Source organism: Medicago sativa, chromosome 7 (genome assembly GCF_051527215.1).
Source record: "Medicago sativa cultivar Bolivia chromosome 7, Bolivia_mono, whole genome shotgun sequence".
In the NCBI taxonomy this organism is placed as follows: Eukaryota; Viridiplantae; Streptophyta; class Magnoliopsida; order Fabales; family Fabaceae; genus Medicago; species Medicago sativa.
The window spans coordinates 87,759,550-87,781,349 of record NC_140755.1 but is presented as its reverse complement, the minus strand read 5'-3'; the positions used below and the strand labels follow the sequence as shown (position 1 = coordinate 87,781,349).

The window sequence follows — 21,800 nt, the reverse complement described above, 5'->3', positions numbered from 1 at the left end:
AGGACAACCATCAATGGTCAAAGCTACAAGGGAAGCGAGGCATTGCATGTCACTTGGTAGAAAATTCAAACCAGGACAACCAGAAATGTGGAGCATTTTCAGATGATTCATTCTTGTCAAACACTCGGGAAGCATCGAAAGCATAGGAATATTGGTAATTATCAAGGTTTGTAAAGTTTCTGCAGCATTTTCAAACCATTTAGGCAATTGTAGCCTTAGAAAATTCTTGACACGAAGAAAATTAATCCTCCATCTTTTCGTTGCATTTTGAAGATTCTCTGGCAGGTTGAGCTCAAGCTTCTTACAATCTATGACTAACAGCACCTCTAGTTCAGATAGACTACAAAGAACGAACAATCAATCCTTCAAGGGAAGCGAGCTTTACCTCTCCGAGCAAAACCTCCAAATTGTCACAATATCCAAAGCTCAAAGTTTGAAGATTGCTCAAGCTTGCAAATTCGTTTAGCGAAAAAGCAAATTGCTGTGTGGTTATATAAAGTTGTCGAAGGCTGATTAGTTTGCCTAATCCTTTAGGCAGTCATTCAAGATTCGTGCAACCATTTTGATTCAACATATCCTGCTTTCTGAATCTGTTTTTTTATGCGTTGTTTGAGGATTTTTTGCAACTTCAAAAATATATGTCAACAGATTTTTCTTTAATGATAATGTCCATATACGAAATATCTGGATTAAAAAGTAAATTTAGGTGTCATTGATGAAACCAACATTTATCTCTTATATTATGTTCACTTGGTTGTAGAGAACAACATTAGTTGTTCTCGAATAATACCATGATCTTAACCAATCCCCACTTAGGCTTTTATTTTACACCGATGGCATTTTAAGGAGAAATTAGTTTGCACCGACAGTGTTCAAAATACACTTATCTAAATTACTGAAAATATTCAAGCAGACAATGGTAAAAAACCGGCCAGGAAATTTGAGTAAGGGCTGAAGGCTTTAACTGAGGCCACAATGCCAAGTATGACAGAATATCCTTAGACATGCTTGAAAAACCCTCTCACCCAATACACATTAGTTATTCTACACTATTTAAAGGTGTAAAAAATTCAACTTAACCGACATGTAGATAAAAGAAGAAAAAATAAAATTTGGAGTTGTTTATAGGGATGGAATGATGCAAATTATGCGAGGGATGACATTTTCTTAGGTTTCTTCACATTTAGTTCATTGAAAATTCAAACAGATGGCATAAAAGTTACAGAGATTAGAATAAGAAAAGAGAGAAATAACAAGATATGAATAATTAGGAGGAAGAAGTAGAAGTTTTGGTTTTGACATGAATACAACACCAACCATATTGGCACACAGTAATAGAGAAGATTCAACACCATTAGTCTCAATTCCTTAAGTGGTGAAGAATATTAACAAAAGCTATAGCCATTTAAATTACCTTACATCAACAAATTATAAATGCTGAGTTTTTTTTTTTTTTTGATATATTCTTCAAGTTCTATAAATATATATGGATGGAATGAAACAGTAAAAATAATTTGAAGTAATTGAACTACATATCAAACGTACTGATGGAAACAATTAATATCCATTCCCACTACTAATTAAATAGAACCTAAAGCCTCCTGCTGGTATCCATTTTCTCTAACAACATCAACCATTGGCATGCTTTACCTTGCTTGACCTCCTACCAAATATCTATTGCCTAAGCCAGTAAGATGTCCCATCTACATGTTTCCATTAACACTTGGCCTTTTGTCTCCCTCTTCTGCGGCAGACTCTAGTCTCATCATCTCCTTGAATTGACCCTGAAAATGAAGAACATGTCTCTAAGAAAATCATCTCTTTTATTTTGATTCTCGTTATTGCATTATATATTGTCAATATCAAAACACTATCTTACTATTTTGAACTATAAAGTTATAGACAGTGCACATTGCAGTGCAAGGTTTTAAATTATGATTGCACTCAGCTTTGTGTTAAAAGTCATGTTTTTCTAAATAACAAAAAAAATGCTGCTAATGTCACCGCAATTGCGATAATAATGCATGGATGAATCTTACTTTACTCATAAGAAAATGGTCTAAGGGTTGCAACAAGCAGCACCTATTTGTTTGATATGACATAAAAATTAACTTAAATACAGTCTATAGTACTAGTTGAAGAATATTTATTAACTTGTCTTGCTTCATACCAAACATGTTCTAATAATTGAAAAATGTCTCAAATCATAGTCAAACAAATAGTAATGTTTTCACGTACAGTATATCATCATCATTGCAAAAGAGTGATTCCTCTTCCTTATGAGGTTCTGGATCTACAATGGAGACACGTTTAATGTGAGAAATCAAGGGCCAGTACACTTCTGAACGTGGCTGACATCTTTGACATAATTCAGGACAACCATCTATGGTTAGATCTTCTAGGGAAGTGAGGCCTTGCATGCCCATCGGAAGACAATGCAAACTAGGACAGTCACCAATATGGAGCATTTTAAGACGAGTCATTCTTGTGAAACACTTGGGAAGCCTCCAAAGCATAGGAATATTTATAAGAATCAAGGTTTGTAATGTCTTTGCAGCTCTTTCAATCAATTCAGGAGACGTCTCTAGACTCGGAAAATTCTCAAGATGAAGAAAACGCATCCTCCATGTTTTCATTGAGTTTTCAAGATTATATGGCAGTGTGAGCTCTAGGTTCTTGCAATCTATGACCAACAGAGCCTCTAATTCAGAGAGATTACAAAGAGGTAAGCATATAAGTCTTCCACAAGCACGAACAATCAATGTTTCAAGGGAAGCAAGTTGTCCCTCTAAAAGCACGACATTCACCAAATTATCACAATATTCAAAACTCAAAGTTTGAAGATTGCTCAAGTTTGAAAATTCATTTAGTGACAGAACAGATTGCTTTGTGGCTATATACAATTGTCGAAGGCTAATTAGTTTACCTAATCCTCTAGGCAATGTTTCAAGATTCATGCAACCAGTGAGTGACAAAACTTGCAAACTTTGGAGTTTACAAACTCGCAAGTATTTGTATCTTGATACCCATGTATCCAATATAATTTCACTGTCAAGACCCACTCCTTCGATGGGAAATAATATGGTTCTCACGCTTCTGGACTTCGGAAACAAAGCACTGCTAAGTGATCCATTTTCTACTATTGAGAAATTCCTCACTTGTTGAGATATATTCCGAGTATGGGAGTCTACTACTACACAATCATCTTTTTCAACATACAATGCAAGATCGTGCACCAAATCGTGTACTTTGAAATAGTAGAAGTGGCCAAAGTCCTCAAAATCTTGAAGAAATGACCTTGAACGTAACTCATCAATATAATCTCTTGTAATATTCTCTGGCCTTTGATTTCTATCTTGTGATTGCAGTGATCCAAGTGCCACCCAGAGTTTGCTGATTTGAACACTAGTGAAGCCAAAACGTTTTGGGTAAAGGGAAAAGTATGTGAAACAGTGCTTCAAATGGGAAGGCATTTGATCATAGCTTAACTTAAGTGCGGGTAAAATGTCATCATTGTTTTGTATTAAACTCCATATCTTAGAGTCTCTGACAAATATCCACTTGGTTAAATCAAATTTTGAGAACAATGAACTTCCTAATGTTCTCACTGCTAGTGGAACTCCATGGCATTTTTTCACAATTTCTTTTCTGATCATCACCAGATTTGGATACTTTTCTTCTTCTCCTTTCTTAAATGCCCATTTAACAAACAGAGATAAACAATTGTCGTCTAGAGAAAGACCATCTAAAACATAAGAAGGGAAAGTACTCATTCTTAGAAATCGTGGTTGGGCCTAACACAACCCCACAAAACCGGCTTGTGAGGTGAGGATTGCCCCCACTTATAAACAAATTGTCAGACCAACTCCTAACCGATGTGGGACTCTTAACACACCCCCTCACGCTCAGGATTGGACATCTGAAGCGTGAACATAAATGACGGGTGACCCGATAACGGAAACCTGACAACAGGTGGCCCAAAATCGTGAAGAGGCTCTGATACCATATATTAGAAAACGTGGTTGGGCCTAACACAACCCCACAAAACCGGCTTGTGAGATGAGGATTGCCCCCACTTATAAACAAATTGTCAGGCCAACTCCTAACCGATGTGGGACTCTTAACATATAGTGATAAGATAACTTGGAGAGCAAGTTATCTAGATAGCTTGGAGAGCAAGCAAGTTAGTTAGGGAGTTAGTTACTCCAACTCACTCCTATAAATACCTCACTCTATTGTACTCATTGACATCTTTTATCAAATCTATTGATTCTCCTATGAGTCTCTATGGTTATCTTCCTCATGAATACTACTATGCACTCTCTCTAGCTGATCACTATGACCTTTATCCCTGGGATTCCATGATTCATAACATGGTATCAGAGCGATACCCTAGGGATGAAGATGATGATGTTGCTTCCGCTTTCGATTCAGAAATTGGTGAAGATGAAGATGAAGAATCTGATGTAGTTCTCACAACAGCAGCTTCTGCCTCTTCCATTCTTGAATCTTCAGCTTCGCACAATCACATCGTTTTCGGTAGTTTTGATTCTCCAATTGTTCCGGTTTCTTCTCCTTCAATCGAACCAAAATTCGATGGATTTTCCGTCAAGATTGGTGAGATTTCATGCGTTCTTGTTACTTCTTGCAACGACATCGTCGATGATGATGATTATGTGTTAGTTGTGCACGAAGATGATGAGAAATTGCAAGTTCTTGAACCTGAATTGAAGAATCGCTGCTCTGATTTCGTTGTTTCTGAAGCGTCGGAAGAATTCGTCATTCACACACCTCCGGTGAGATTGAGGAGCTCTGTTTACGGCATCGCCACCGTGAAGCCTTTGGCTTCGTGGTTGTTGATGACACCTTGTCATCCTAGTTTATTAGGCAACTTTTATGTAATGTTTGGGTCATTTTTGATGTAATTATGGGAGCTAGAAGCCACAAAGGAGGAAAAACACAAGTTTGAGGAAGTCAGAAATCGGTTACCGAAATCAAGCATCGGTGACCGATTTTGCTGCTGATTTTCACACTTTCACCACTGGAGTTTTCGGTTACCGATTGAAGTAATTCAGCCACCGATTTGAGAACTGCAGGCACGCGTTTTGGGCTTAAGTGAGCAATCGGTAACCGATTTTGCCTGTGTCTATTTAAAGGAACTCGGTCTCAGACTTAAAAAAAGAGACGATTTTTTGGAGATCAAAAGGCATATAAACACATAGGAGAGCGATTTGGAGCGACTTGGAACATCATTGAAGGAGTTTTAACAAGGTTTATTCATGAATTCACCTTGTAATTCTTCTTTTATTGTTTATTGCTTGATTATGTGTAACTAAACCCTCCTTTGTTGGGGATGAGTAGACCTAGATGAACATGTTTGTTGTGACCTAGTTTATATTATTGATTGAAATTCATATGATTGTTTCTCTTATTTCCGTTCTTAATGCTTTTTATTGTGTCGGCCGCCTTTAAATTGATTTACTGTTTATTTTGTGATACGGAAGTGGAATTGGTAAACGCTTTGAAATAAGAAATCCTTGCCTTTGTAATCTAGGAATAGATACAAACCCTTGGAATCATTAAGAGAATTCTTGTTCGTTAATGCTTAACCCTAATCTTAAAATTCACTAAGGAATTAGGTCTTTATTTTAGGTTTAAAGTTTTTGTCACTAAGGAATTAGGGCAAGAATAAATTAGATAATTCGGTAACAATCATACGAGTCGATTCAATAGTTGAGACTAAGTTATTAGCTTTTCATGGTCATCTAGCGAAACTCATCCCTAGCATCTTTCTCCCATTAATCTTAATCACTTTATTTTCCGTTAATTTAACTATTGTTTAAAAACCAAAAGATTAACCTTTTGTTCGATTAAGTTCTAAATACAATTCAATAGCATAACGCGATCCTCGATTTCGACACTCGGTCTTACCGATTTAAATTTACTACTTGAACGATTTCGTACACTTGCGAAATACGCCATCAGTTGTTCTTCGGAAAACAGACTGTGTTGGAACAAAATGTGTTTAACAATGAACCTCAAAGAGTTTTGATGATAACAAGGTATTAAAAATTGTAAACTGGACTAGCTAATATTTGTTCAAGTGTACAGGACCACAGTTAAAAAGTTACATCATTAATTGGTTATGAATGAGCAAATAAAGAGCAAAAGAAAATGAAGCTTAGACGATTCTGAAGGCAATACGCTCCTGAAAGTTGAAAGCGCTCCTGAAGTCAAGCTGCTCCTGAAGATAGTAAAAGCGCTCCTGAAGAAATAGTGCTCCTGAAGAATAGTGCTCCTGAAGACAAGAGGTCCAGAAGCCACATTATCAGAAGCTGCATCATCAGAAGCTGCATCATCAGAAGCTGAAGAAGCTGCATCATCAGAAGCTGCCTCATCAGAAGTCATTTCACCAGAAGCTGAAGATCAACTGGATTTGCAGAAGATTCAAAGATTGAAGAATCTACACTGCAAAAGCTGTCTATTGGACTCGAAAAACACAGCAGAAAATTAGTGGAACATTGCAACGGTCATTTCAAAGGTGTTTGAAGGCATGTGCTTGCAATTTGGACGAAAGCGTTGACATTGTACTACTGTACGAACTGTACAACCACCTTCTCCACTACTCTGTTTTGTGTCCACGCTACAAGACAAGAAAACATCTTCAGAATACGGCTCGCCTGCAAAGATGTTCCTTTGGATAAGGAATGGATTTCAAATTTGTTCTTCATAGGACAACAACCAAATCAGGCAAAATATCATTGGTGAAAGATCAAGCTTCAACAACGACTCTTTGGTGTGCTGGCAATTTCACAACGTCTCTTTCACACCTCTATATAAAGGAGTGAAGACTTATAGTTTTGGTAATGCAAGAACGCTGAACGAAAGACTCACAACATTTTTACAAGTGCCAAACCTCTGCTGAAATTGTTCTGCATCACTTAGAATTTCTGTGTCTCAAAGTCATATCTTTGAAATTCTTAAGTCCATTGAGTCTGTATCTGATTTATATTGTGAGCACCTCTGATTGTATATCAAGTGTTCAACCTTAAACAATTTTCTGTGTAATTTTGTTTAGTTAGGAAGTCTCTTGCAGTTGTGCTTGAGCAGGAAGTCTCTTGATTGTGTTCTTGAGCAAAGGAAGTCTCTTGATTGTGTTCTTGAGCAAAGGAAGTCTCTAGCTTGTGTGCTTGAGCAAAGGAAGTCTCTTGCTTGTGTGCTTGAGCAATTGTAATCAGATATTACTCTTAGTGAAATCTCCTTGGAAGTGCAAGGGGGACTGGACTACTTCCGGATTGTGGAAGGAACCAGTATAATTGCTTTGTGTCGTTCTTCTTCTCTCTCTCTGTTTTATTCCGCTGCATTTAGATTCTGATCATCACTTCAGAAGCTGTCTCACTTAGCTTCTGATCAGTGTGTTCAGTTTTTAGGAGAAACGAAGAATTTTTCAAAACACAATTCAACCCCCCTTCTTGTGTTTTTCTCACCTTCAGACTGAACCGCTTGTTTCCTCCGACAACAATCACCTTTCGCTTTGCACGCTACATGACGAGTTTATTGTGGAATTCGATCCCGGCGGAAGAACGCTTTTGTCGTCGCTGTTCTCTGCTTTCACTGTTCTCCGATACCGTTCCTTCCGTTTGTGGTGGATACCTTGGGATAGAGGAAGGAAACCGGTTATTCAGGGTGACACATCTTCGAGACAGGCTTCGTTCTTTCTGATAATCGACACAACAAGATTTGAGCCTTTTGGAGTTCGTCTTCTTCTTCCTCTATACATTGTGAATTCGCTTTCTGATCTGAGATTCCTTGTTTGCGGCTTCGTATTGTTATCTGATATCGCAAATTCGCGTTTCGATCATCTCTGATTCATCATTCGAGTTGCAGAAGCACTTTCCAATAATTGCGTTCATGTTAACAGAATCGAATTTCTGGATGAAGTGTGTCTGGAAGAAGAGCGTTTTCAGAAAGCTATTTTGGTTGGTCACGCGCGTTTGCCGTTTGTGTTCAATTCAGATTCAGATTTCAGAAGCATGTTTCAGAAGCGTTTTCAGAAGCATGTTTCAGAAGGTGTTGTGTCGTTTGTATTCAATTCAGATTCCGATTTCAGAAGCATGTTTCAGAAGCGTTTTTGTAATTCAGAAGCGGTTTTTTGGTTCAGAAGTGTTTTTCTGCTTCAGAAGCGTTTTTTTGTTCAGAAGCGTTTTTGTGGTTCAGAAGCGTTTTTTTTTGTTCAGAAGCGTTTTTGTGGTTCAGAAGCGTTTTTTTGGTTCAGAAGCGTTTCTGTGTTTCTCTGTTCATCCTCAATGTTTCTACTGCAAATTCCCAGCAAAGGCAACTTCTGATTGTGCACATGGGCTTCACTACTCTGTTGGACTAAATCTGGGCCTTATATGTTTTTCAATCTTTTAAGTCATTTGCTAGTTTACCTCCAATTTTACTTAGTTACTTTAGTAAGAATAAATTGTAATTTTCATTGTATTTCAAACTCAAATTGGTGAGTTTTCCCACTTTGAGTTTGAGGGGAACTATTAGAATATAGTGAGAAGATAACTTGGAGAGCAAGTTATCTAGATAGCTTGGAGAGCAAGCAAGTTAGTTAGGGAGTTAGTTACTCCAACTCACTCCTATAAATACCTCACTCTATTGTACTCATTAACATCTTTTATCAAATCTATTGATTCTCCTATGAGTCTCTATGGTTATCTTCCTCATGAATACTACTATGCACTCTCTCTAGCTGATCACTATGACCTTTATCCCTGGGATTCCATGATTCATAACACCCATCATTGAAGCAATTGAATTACTACGTGTTGTCACTATGATTTTACTTCCTATTGCCCCACCTTTTAACAAGTCTGTTAATTTAATCCATTTCGCACGATCATTGTTCCATATATCATTTAATACAAGCAAAAACTTTTGATTGGAAAGCTTATATCGAAGTCGACTTTGTAACTGCTCAATATCTAAGTTGTTAATGTTATCATGGTAAGCAAGAGCAGTCATTGGAGTCGATTCTGAAGCAGAGTTGATGATTTTTATTATTATCTGCCTTATGTCAAAATCATCTGGGATACACACCCACATCTTCAATTGGAAAAGATCTTCCATCCTCTTATCGTTGAACACCAGTTTCGCGAGTGTGGTCTTCCCCAATCCTCCAATTCCCACTATGGGAATAGCACACAAACTTTTATCACCATCTCCATCACCCTGAGGATGTGGTTGCATCAAAAGCTTCATAATTTATTCCCTTTCGTTGTCCCTTCCTATCACATCTAAAGCATCAACATGGGAATGAGTCATTTCTCTCCTTTGTACAACAAATCCAGGATCAATACTGATTGTTGCAAGACCAAACCTGGTCCCATCGGCTGCTACCTTATCCAATCTGTCCCTAATCTCTTTGATTTGATGCGCCATCTTAGGACGGAAAACAAGGGGATTAGAAGAAGATAAGAAGTGGCGTACCTTCATCCGAATGCTGCTAGAAGCTTCCACGGCTTGCTTTCTCTTGTGGTGCAACTCAAATCCATTGAATACATCTTCAGCATCATAGCATATATTTTGAATTTGCCTCAGCCATTCACGCAGGCCATGCTTTTGGTCTTTCTTCTCTTCAGCATCCAATAGTAGACCTCTGACAATTGACAAAGTGTCTTTGGTCCCTTGGAGATCTTCATACACACCATAGGCACGAGAAGCTTGCTCGAAAGCATAGGAAGCAAGCTTTCCAAGCAGTGAATCAGCAATATCGAACACAAATGATTCGGCCATGTCAACGTTAGCAAGGAAATAGCAGAAATAGATTTTGGATGTAAAAGTTTGTGGTTGTGTTACTAATTGTGCCTTTAGATCAATACTTGTTTATAATAATATATACTGAAGTCGACTAACAAGGATAGCCAATGCATTAAAAGTCGTCTTAATTTATTTGGTTACATTATTATTGTTAGAAAAAGGAAACAAGTTGTTCACACAATAATTTGTTTTAAAAGAAAACAAGGTACAAGCTCACGTAAGTAAAATAATCACTGAGCAGCGCAAGAAGTTTGAATTAATTTGTTTGTTTGAAGGAAAGTTTGAATAATTTAACTTGCAAATAGCACCACTCTATTATTATTATATTTATTAATTCACACCCTCAAAGTAATACTATTTGTTCAAAGTCGTTCATTTTTTTTCCATGTGCCACTCTATATTTCATTGTCACTACTCTCATTCTTAATGTTTTTCCTGTGTGGCACCTTTTTGTATTATTCCATCTATGTCTAAGCCAATAAATCCTATTAAACTGTGTATTATATTCTTCCAATAAATAAAAAACGTAGGTTACAAAATTAATTTTCCTAATAATTTTGTCCAATGGTGTTTTATTTGTCTACTCTATGTCACATCATCACTTTGATAGCCATCTAATTCACTCCTAAAAATTTAGAATCCATGATCTTTCTATTTATTTGTACGTCACTCACAATTCTATATATATATATATATACACACACATAATGACACAAACTCAATCGTTACAAGTAGTATAACATTATCCCTTTAATTTAATTGATTCCTCCATCTTCTATGCCGATAAGTTATATCATCGTAAGACAAGCAAACAAATAACATTAAGAATTAAGAATGAGAGTTTCACTCTTAATAAGGCTTGTCAAGTAGAGGTTCAAACAAATGCCTGGTGCATACAATGTCATTGAGGTTCATTCCATGAAGAAACATGGAGCAAAGGTTACATTGCATGATTGCAACACTTATAGTGGTTCCCTTACTGCGATGCGACACTCACTGTGTTTCTAATATATATTTTTTTTGGGTTGTGTTAACCGGTGCCCCCGGGGCACTGGTTAAGGTATCTAAAAAAGGAAATATTAAATAAAAAAAGACACTTTTTTTACTTTTGAAGTCTTGAGTACACAATTTTCAATGCAAAAGCTTCTACATTTGGTTCCTTAACCAGTGCCCCGGGGGCACCGGTTAACATTTTCCATTTTTTTTTTTGGATGATTTCAATTCCATGAAATTAAATTGTATTATATTCTCCATTGCATTGGCTACAATTCAGGCATGTATGATGTAATAAAGTAAGGCTTAGTAACTTTACATTTGAATATAATAGATCCAAGTCTCGAACCCCGTCTAGATTTATTATTTTGTGTCGGCCTTTTTTTATGACCAACAATATCTCCATTGCGTTTCAAATGCAATAGTGTATTTTGAGGTCTCACCTGATCTGGTTTATTTATCCATCTCTTTCCTCAATTCTCTCTTATATGGATTTTTTAGTTTTTGAGAAACATTACCATGTTGATGTATCTCTAATGGATGAAAAGCGTGCCTCTACATTTGATTTGATGAAGATTGACACATATACCTTATTACTTTATGTTATTTTTCCTACAACTATCACCTAAACACGCAAAAGTGCACTGTTGGAATTTAGAAAAGAAATTAAACAAGACTTATGAGATCTGATAAACTGAAAACTCACTCATTTCATTCCTTCTAACAACCTTTAAATACAAGAAACTCATAATCAGAAATAAAACAAAATAAAACTGCCTATAAATTTGTAACAGACCAACATAAATTTGTAACCTCCCATAATTCCTATAATTAAAATCATAACAGTCATAACCATAGGAATATGCAATAAACTCTAATAATAGGTTCTGATCCATATTCTCAACACTCCTCCTTGGATCAGAAGCTATTGACACCAAGCTTCTCTCTCAAGTTCTCAAATCTTCCTTTTGAAAGAGTCTTTGTAAAGATGTCTGCCAATTGGTCTTCTGTCTTGCAATATTGTAACAAGACTTCTCCTTCCTTTTGGACTTCTCTAAGAAAGTACAGCTTAATATTGAAGTGCTTAGTCTTCCCATGAAAAATAGAATTGTTAGAGATTGCAATTGCTGCTTGATTATCTACAAGCACCTTAGTTGGTTCTGCTTGAGCCATCTGTAGATCAACTAGAATTTTTCTCAGCCACAAAGCTTGATTAACAGCTGCAGCAGCAGCAATGAATTCTGCTTCTGCAGTTGACTGTGCTACAATATCCTGTTTCTTTGAAGACCAAGAAAACATTCCAGAACCAAGTGTAAAACAATAACCTGATGTGCTTTTCATATCATCCAATGATCCTCCCCAATCACTGTCAGAAAATCCATGAAAATTAAATTCTTGATTGTAATTGAACCATACTCCATAGTCAAGAGTACCTTTGATGTATCTAAGCACACGTTTAGCAGCTTGAAGATGCACTTCTTTTGCACAATGAATGAATCTTGAGAGAATGCTCACAGCATGCATTATGTCAGGCCTTGTTGCTGTAAGGTACATGAGGCAGCCGATAAGACTTCTAAAATCAGTCTCATCAACCTTTTCTGCACCATCTTCCTTGCCTAGCTTCAATTTAAGAACCATTGGGGTATCCACATGCTTACAGTTCTCCATCTGAAACTTCTTCAAAATCTCTTTTGCATATTTCTTCTGATTGATAAAGATTCCTTTTTCATTTTGTTTGACTTCCATTCCGAGAAAAAAAGCCATTTCTCCACAATCAGTCATTTCAAAGACCTTCATCATATCTTGCTTAAACTCTTCAACAAACACATTATTGCTTCCTGTAACCAAAAGATCATCCACATACAGAGAAACAATTAAAATATCAGAACTCAAGCACTTCACATAAAGAGTTGACTCACTGAGGCTCTTTGTAAAGCCAATACTCAACAAGTACTCATCAATCCGGCTATACCAGGCCCTTGGAGCCTGCTTCAAACCATACAAGGCCTTTTTCAGCAAATAAACCTTGTCTTCCTGCCCTTTAACTTCAAATCCTTCTGGTTGGTCAACGTATATCTCCTCTTGCAAATAACCATTGAGAAAAGCAGATTTCACATCTAGTTGAAACACCTTCCAACCCTTTTGAGCTGCCAAAGCAAGGGCCAATCTGATTGTATCAAGCCGAGCCACTGGAGCAAATGTTTCGGAAAAATCAACTCCAAATACTTGAGCGTATCCCTTCACTACAAGTCTGGCCTTGTGCTTGTTAATTGATCCATCTGCATTGAGTTTGGTTCTAAACACCCACTTCACACCAATAACATTTTTGTGATGGGGTCTAGAAACCAATTCCCATGTTTTGTTCTTCTCTATCATGTTAAGCTCCTCCTGCATTGCAACAATCCACTTTGGATCCTTCTTGGCTTCTGCAAAATTTTCAGGCTCTAACACAGCAACATTACACTTTTCATAAATGTCAGAAAGCAATCTAGTTCCTCTAACAGGTGGATCATCTATAAATTGATTCTGTTTATCTTTCTCCCAACTCCATTGTTTATCTTCAGCAAAATGAACATCTCTACTTATTAGAATCTTACCACTTGAGCTTCAGATTGAGCCTGCTTTTTGTTCTTGCAAATTTTTGCAATGTGTCCAAGCTGGTTGCATTTGTTGCAGCGTATGTCAGGCCTCTTCCAGCATCTAAAATGTGGATGATTTCTTTTTCCGCAATGCTGACATGCAGAATTATTTGTCTTCTCATCATCAGCTTTACTGCTCCCTTTGTTGGAACTTTCTCCTTTCTCAGAGTTGTTCCATAGGCCCTTTTTCTTCTTTCCTTTGTGACTTTGATTGAGCTTCAGTTTAGCTTGCAATGCACCTTCAATTGTGCCTTCCTCCCTCATAAGTCTCCTTTGTTCTTGGGCTTGCAAAGCATACACCAATTCTGACAAAGTAATTGTTGACATATCTTTGGAATTTTCCAAAGATGAAATGGTGGATTCAAACCTTTCAGGAACAGTTACAAGGATTTTTTGGACTATCCTTATATCAGAAAACTCACCTCCTAGCAACCTCACATTGTTGACAATGCTTAGAAGTTTGTCAGCATACTCCTTGATTGTTTCTGACTCCTTCATCCGCTGCATCTCAAACTCCCTGATCAAATTCAGCACTTGCATCCCTTTGACTTTCTCATTTCCTTCATACTCTTGTTTGAGAAAATCCCAAATTGCTTTTGCTGACTTCAGAGTCATGATTCTTGTGAAGATTGCTTCGGAAACAGCAGAAAATAGATAAGACCTTGCCTTCGATTTTCTCTGCTTTCTCTCCTTATGGTTTCTGATTTGTGCCAGCGTTGGATTGTCTGGTAATGGCTCAACCTCGTAATCATCCTCAACAGTGTAACGCCCGTCTTAATTATTTGATTATTTAAAAATATATTTATATATATGATTTAAGTGATTTTCATGATTGATATGTGTGAATTTTATGATTCATGAAGTTGAGTGGTTTATATGATTTATAAATGAATTATGTGGGGTATTTTGTTGTGGTGAAGTTGTTATGTTGTTATGACTTATTTTATTATTAAATAAAATAAGATATGATAAATAAAATAAAAATATTAGAAGTTGGGTTGTGATGTGTAAAGAGTAAGTTTAGAGGTGAGAAGAGTAATACGAAAGGATAAATAGGGCAAACAGAAGTTAGAAACGTTTTTACGTGAAACACTTTTGGAGGAAAGGGAGAAAAGTCAGAAAAGAGGAGAACTAGAGGGAGAGCTGCGATTTCATCATAACCAGGTAAGGGTGAGACTAATTTTCAATATTATTAAGAGTATGATTCTATAGGATGAATTTATCATGATCAGGTTAAGTTTTGGTGAGAATTGAGAATTAGGTTTAAGAACAATTTTGATGATTGAACCATGAACAGATGTTAGATTGATGCTAAATTAGTGTACAGAACTCAGATATACCATAAGATGATAATTAGATGTTGAATTGAGGTTAGAATTAGGAGATTAAGTGAAAAGTTGGAATTTTTAGGTTTCTGGCCGTACTGACATTCATCGCTCGCACCTGCGAGCAAGAACACTCGCAACTGCGAGCTAGAACCCAGAACTCGCAACTGCGAGCAACGCAACTCGCAACTGCGAGTGACCTGTGAGCTCGCAACTGCGAGCAGAATAACTCGCCACTGCGAGTAAATACGTAGGAACCCAGAATGCACACTTTGCTCGCCATTGCGAGTGAAGTTACTCGCCACTGCGAGTTAGGCTGTTAGTTGCCCAAAATTGTCCCGATGCGATCCTTTCGCACGTGTAGTCTTGAGATGACCTTAGAAGTAAGTTAGAGAGCTGTTTAGGATGCTTTCATAAGCTCCAGAAGTCTGTTATGGTGACTGAAACTAGAAGTGTTGCGGCATGAAATGCTATAATGATGTTTTATGATATTTATATTGATGTAATTAATTCTTTATGTGAATGTTAACACATTCAAGCGTTGTTAATTGTTGTATGTTGCTGCTGTTTTCTGTTGTCGACTGTTAGTGTCTTGAGGTTGCATGAGTCGGTCTATGTTGTTGGAATTTAAGAAGTCGTCCATGATTATGAGTCGTATGAGTTGTACACGTCGTTGTCTAAGTTGTTGGAAGTTGAGTTCATTGCATACTCATTAAAGTTGGGGGCTTTAGGCCCGGCAGCCTTTGTGCTCATTAAAGTTGGGGGCTTTAGGCCCGGCAGCCTTTGTGCTCATTAAAGTTGGGGGCTTTAGGCCCGGCAGCCTTTGTGCTCATTAAAGTTGGGGGCTTTAGGCCCGGCAGCCTTTGTGCTCACACGTTGAAGAGCCTATTATGCTCATTTTGTTGCTGATTGGTACCACATGCATTTGCATATCAAGAAGTTCATGATGTTTAAGTTGTCGAGTTGTTGTCGAGTTGATAGAGTTGCATGGTCAAAGATGAGTCGTGTTGTTAGGTTGTTGTTGAGTTGATAGAGTTGCATGGACAAGGATGAGTTGTGTCGTCAAGTTGAGTGTTAAGTTGATTATGATTTGTGATGAAAATTAGTAATGGTATTCGATGATTGTATTTGTTATGTAATGAAAAATATGCTAATTATTAATTGTTGATATGTTATTAATGTTTAAGTTGTTAAATGCATTTTATTAGATTATATGCTTAATGTATTGATTATGAAATCTCACCCCTTCTGCGTATATGTTGCCTCGACCGTGGGTAATGTGCAGGTAATAAAGACTAGCTGTGTTCGTGAGTAGACTCCTCACATCGTGTCGTCTAGGATGCTCTGATACGTAACGGGATGGGGATTGTCTGATGCTTGTTTTCCTTGTTACGTATTTTATTTAATAAATGTTGAACATTTTTATGAAGACTATCTGAGATGTTAAGTTGTGGCCTTTTATGCCAAAGATTTTATGTGACGTTGCGAACTAAATTTCCGCTGCATTTGATTATTGAATTTTATAAAGACAGGTTGCTTAAATAAATAGTATTTCCTAGTATTATATTTGTTGTTAAATGATGTATTGATGTATGTGATGCTCCGTTATGTTGATAAACTCTGATAATTTTTATGAAATTTTTAAGTCGGGAAAACGGGGTGTTACAAACAGCCTCCCAAAGATCATGAGCATCAAGATAAGCCTCCATTCTGGTTGCCCATAGGTGATAATTCTCACCCTCAAAGATTGGTAATTTTATGGCTGAGTTATCAGAGTGCATTTTCAACTCTTTGGTAAGTGTTTGGGTGTTTAGTGGAACTCTCAACCTCACCAGGTCCCTCAAGAACAAGAATGCTCTTGATACCAATGTTGGAATTTAGAAAAGAAATTAAACAAGACTTATGAGATCTGATAAACTGAAAACTCACTCATTTCATTCCTTCTAACAACCTTTAAATACAAGAAACTCATAATCAGAAATAAAACAAAATAAAACTGCCTATAAATTTGTAACAGACCAACATAAATTTGTAACCTCCCATAATTCCTATAATTAAAATCATAACAGTCATAACCATAGGAATATGCAATAAACTCTAATAATAGGTTCTGATCCATATTCTCAACATGCACATTTTCATTTTCACAAACAATAGCAGAAAATAGATACCCAAATAAAAAAATCAAAACAGTACCAATATAATCGTTATTATATTCTCATGTCAATCTCGCAATTGTTACTTCAGAAAGGGACCGAAATTACAAATTGGCGGACTCCGGTGGTAATTTTCACCAAAACACTGTCCTTCCCTTGACAGTCCGGCAAACAATGCATGTATATGTCTATGGTTCATTGAATGTCTAAGACAATACTAATGATAGGTTTTCATACAAGCATATCTTTTAACTGGAAAAATAGGATGAAAGAAAATAATAATTTTCAATTATTTGGCTACATCAAATGTGCTGATGGAAACATCTTGAGAATCTTGTTGAATACTGGACCTTCTCAACCCATGAATCTTATACTGCTAATGTCCCTTCACATTCGCTTATCCCTTTTCAACTCCAGCTTCATCATATACCTAGTTCTGTAAATGGAGCAAACATCACTCTCAAAAAACTAATGTTACTTAATTGCTTTTTACGAAACTACATTTTGAAAATTCACATAATGTTACTTTTAGAATTCTGTGATCTCATTCTATTGGTAAAAATGACATTTTTACATAGAAGGGTGTAGTGTTGCATGAAGCTTTAACATAACAAACATTAACAACTCATGGAAATAACTAATGCGTAACCTACCATCTTACTTAGAAAACCTTGTAGAGCTCATTAAACTAGGTGATGGCAGGCATCATCAAGGTTGATAGTCAATTCTAGTTAAGTTTTGCTAAATTCATACATCATGATTACATCATTTATATACAAAATTCTAATTTCAGCTCAAGCCTTAAATTTTCAAGTGGAAAATAGTTTAGGAGGTGCAATCTACAGTTATTTGATACAAAATGATATGTTTACCTTCAAGGTCGATGTCTTCATTCCTCTTCCTGATCTCTTGACTTTCCAATAAAAACACTTTTGATGTGAGAAATCATGGGCCAGTACTCACCAGATTGTGGCTTAAATTTTCGGCACAACTCAGGACAATCTTCGATGACCAAATCTTCAAGGGCCGTGAGGTGATACATGTCACTTGGAAGACTAATTAGTTGAGGGCAACCAACAATATGTAGCCTTTTAAGATGAGTCAATGTTGTCAGAGACTGAGAAAGCGTCGTTAGATTAGGAAGTTCATAAATCAGCAAGGTCTCTAAAGTTTCTGCAGCACCTTCAATCCAACCAGGCAATGTCAAAAGCCCTGGAAAATCCCTAATAAACAAATGTTTCAACCTCAATTTTTGGATTGGGCTTTCGTTGTTCAACGACAAATTTAACATCTTGCAGTCTATAATTATTAGAGTTTGTAAATTTGGAAAAATGTAAAGTGGTAAGGAATCTAGGCTCCCACATTTATACAAAGACAATGTTTCCAGGGAAATGAGTTGTTGTTCCCTACTGAATAAAAACTTCATATTTTTACAATGATTAAAAGCCAAAACCTGAAGATGCTTCAGGTTAATAAATTCAGTCAATGACAGAACTGATTGTTTGGTGGTTATAAACAAATGTTGAAGGCTGACCATCTTGCCTAATCCTCTTGGCAATGTTTCAAGCTCTGTGCATCCACTGAGTATCATGACTTGCAAGTTATAGAGTTTAAAAATAGAATGAGGAAGTCTTTTGATTTTGCTGTTATTCTTGAGACCGAGAACACGCAGGTGCACCAACTTAGCAATTGATTTAGGCAGAGTCTCAAACAAAGAATCATTAAAATCTACATATCGCAGGTATTTATAATTGGATACCCATGTATTCAACAATGTTTCATTGTCAAGGCCCACTCCTTCGACAGGAAATAAAATAGTTCTTACACTTTTGGACTTGGGAAACAAAACTTTGTCAAGAGAATCCTTTTCAACAATTGATAAATGCTTTGCTTGATCAGATATATTTCGAGTATGTGATACTACCATTACAAACTCCTCTTTTGCAACATACATTGCAAGATCATGTATCAAATCATGCACTCTGAACTCACAGATGTACCCAAAGTCCTTGAAATCCTGAAGCAATGATCTTGAATGTAACTCATGTATATATTCTCTGGCAATATACTCTAGCTTTTCACTTCCATTTATGGATTGAACTAATCCAAGGGGTATCCACAAAATAGTCATTTCAACGACATTAAAGGTATAGTCTTTGGGATACAAGGCAAAACAAGCAAAGCATTGTCTCAAATAAGATGGCATTTGATCATAGCTTAATTTTAGTGCAGGTAGAATATCATCTTTCTTCTGTTCTAAATTCCATATCTCATGGTCTCTTACGAATAACCACTTATCTAAATCAAATTTTGAGAACAGAGAACTTCCTACCGTTCTCACAGCCAGCGGAACTCCAGCACATTTTTTCACAATTTCTTTTCCAATCTCTACTAGATTTGGATATTTTTCTTCTTCTCCATCCTTGAATGCCCATTTCACAAACAGAGACAAACAATCCTCTTGCGAAAGACCTTCCAAAACATATGAAGGAACAGTACCCATCATGGAAGCAACTGAGTTGCTACGTGTGGTGACTATAATTTTACTTCCTACTGCACCAACTTTGATGATCATCATTCCATACATCATCTAGCACGAGGATAAACTTTTGGCCAGAAAGTTTACGTCTTAGATGAATTTGTAGTTGCTCAATGTCACAGTGGTTGCTATCTTCTTGGGGAGCAATAGGAACACTTGGTGCAGCTGAAGTAAAAACGGAGTTGATAATTTTGATTATGATCTGTCTTATATCAAAATCAACAGAGACACACGCCCACATCTTCAATTGAAAAACTTCATCTATCCTCTATTCATTGTACACCAATTTTGCAAGTGTGGTCTTCCCCAATCCTCCAATTCCCACTATGGGAATAACACATAAACTTCTATGACCATTGCCATAACCTTGAGGATCGGAATCCATCAAAAGCTGGATAATTGCTTCCTTGTCATTCTCCCTTCCTATTACACTTGAAGGATCAACATGGGAATAGGTGATTTCTCTCCTGTGCACAGAAAGTCCGGGCTCAACATGAATTCTCACAAGTCCAAACTTGGTCCCATCAGCTGCCACTTTATCCAATCTATCTCTAATCTCTTTGATTTGACGTGACATCCTAAAACGGAAAGCAAGTGGATTAGAGCAAGAAAAGAAGTGGCATACCTTCAACCGTGTGCTTCCAGAAGCTTCCAAAAATTGCTTTCTCCTGTCTTGCAACTCAAATCCATCCAATACATCTTCAGCGTCATAGCAGATGTTTTGAATCTGCCTTAACCATTCACACAAGGCATGTTGTTGGTTCTTTTTCTCCTCAGCATCCAGCAGTAGACCTCTGACAATTGATAGAGTATCTTTGATCCGTTGGAGATCTTCATATACACCATAGGCACGAGAAGCTTCTTCATAAGCATAAGAAGCAAGTTTCCCTAACAGTGAATTAGCAACATCAAACACAAATGATTCGACCATATCCATGTTAACTAGGAAATAGCAGAAATGAAGTTATGGTCGCAAATTAGTAATTGTGCCTTCAGATCAACTAACAAGAATAGCCAATATTCTACCAAATTATTCTATTCATGGGGGAAGGGAACAAATACATTAAAAGCTGTGTTTATTTGTTTATATTATCATTGTTAAAGAATCAAATAAGTGGTTTACACAATATAATATTTTTTTCTAAAAAAAAGAGAGAAGAAGCACAAGCTCACCTATGTAAAATAAGAATTAAGCAGCCCAACATGCATGTCTGAATAATTTAGAATGCCAACCTCCAATCAGCATATATATAATAATAGCAACAGGAAGGGCCACCAGCATATATAATATCGTTAAGGTTGGTGGGTGTGACATTTGGCTTTTGTTGCGTGCATGCCATCATGTGTTGGACTGTATAGTTTTTCCCATTATCATGTGGAAATAGGTTTTTTAGCTAGCCAAAAAAATTTCATGGACACCCAATTTTCCCTGCACATGCTATACTTAGTTAATTCAACTACATATAATTAATCACATTTCCACAATTTTGAATTCAATATAAATTAATCATCTATTCAGTTGAATTAACTACATTTTTGAACGTGATGTCAGGGAAAATATGAGTGTTTGAATATCATTACAATTTGCTTGCTGAGTTAGAATTGGAAAGTAAAGTATAGCATGCTGAACAATATTAATTAAGGATTAAATTTGACCTATGTTATAGATTTATTTTTAGGCATACCTTACCTTTTTGAAAGTTTGTTAGGACTTGTTAGTTTAAGGATATGTTTGGTTCGAGGGTTTTGGAGGGGAGGGGAGGGAATATTTTTAATTTGACATGTTTCGTTTAACTTTTAGAAGGGGATGGGAGGGGAGAGGAGGGGAGCAAAATCCTTTTAAGACCCATTTTTTGCTTTCCCAAATCGAAGTTTTTCGGAGGGGAAGGGAGAGGATCTTTTTAAAAATTTATTGCATTACCAAAATTATCCTTAAATTAATTTAAAATCTCAATATTATCCTTGTAACAACTTTTATTTTTATTAGGATATTATTATTGTAACAACTTTTATTATTATTATTAGGTTATGGTATCCTTGTAACACCTTTTATTATTATTAGGTTATGTTATCCTTGTAACAATTTTTTTTTTTGACAAGTTGTAACAACTTTTATTATTATGTTATTTATCACTCTTATTTGTTACCTATAAAAACAAACATTTTCGTATATTTAATTTTTATTTTTATTTTTGAATAAATTTTCGTATATTTAATTAAGTTTAAAGTTAAAACAATAAATTACTTTTAAAATACATCTCCTCTCCTTGTGAACCAAACACATTTTTAATTAAAATCTCTCTCGTTCTCTCGCCTCCCCTCTTTTGAACCAAACCATATA

The 21,800-nt window shown here is 36.4% G+C and overlaps 2 pseudogenes across 2 annotated transcripts; both read right to left on the bottom strand.

Annotated features, from left to right (window-relative positions):
• Window positions 1-1,634: 1,634 nt before the first annotated feature.
• LOC146909805 (disease resistance protein RGA2-like) lies at window positions 1,635-9,910 on the bottom strand (annotated as a pseudogene). Its single transcript, XR_015018866.1, has 3 exons — window positions 8,785-9,910; window positions 2,239-3,794; window positions 1,635-1,784 (listed from the first exon to the last, which is right to left on the bottom strand). The product of XR_015018866.1 is annotated as a disease resistance protein RGA2-like (transcript).
• A 7,238-nt stretch (window positions 9,911-17,148) lies between these two features.
• On the bottom strand, window positions 17,149-20,491 carry LOC146909804 (putative disease resistance protein RGA3; annotated as a pseudogene). The gene is made up of 2 exons (XR_015018862.1): window positions 17,793-20,491; window positions 17,149-17,356 (listed from the first exon to the last, which is right to left on the bottom strand). The product of XR_015018862.1 is annotated as a putative disease resistance protein RGA3 (transcript).
• Window positions 20,492-21,800: the final 1,309 nt, after the last annotated feature.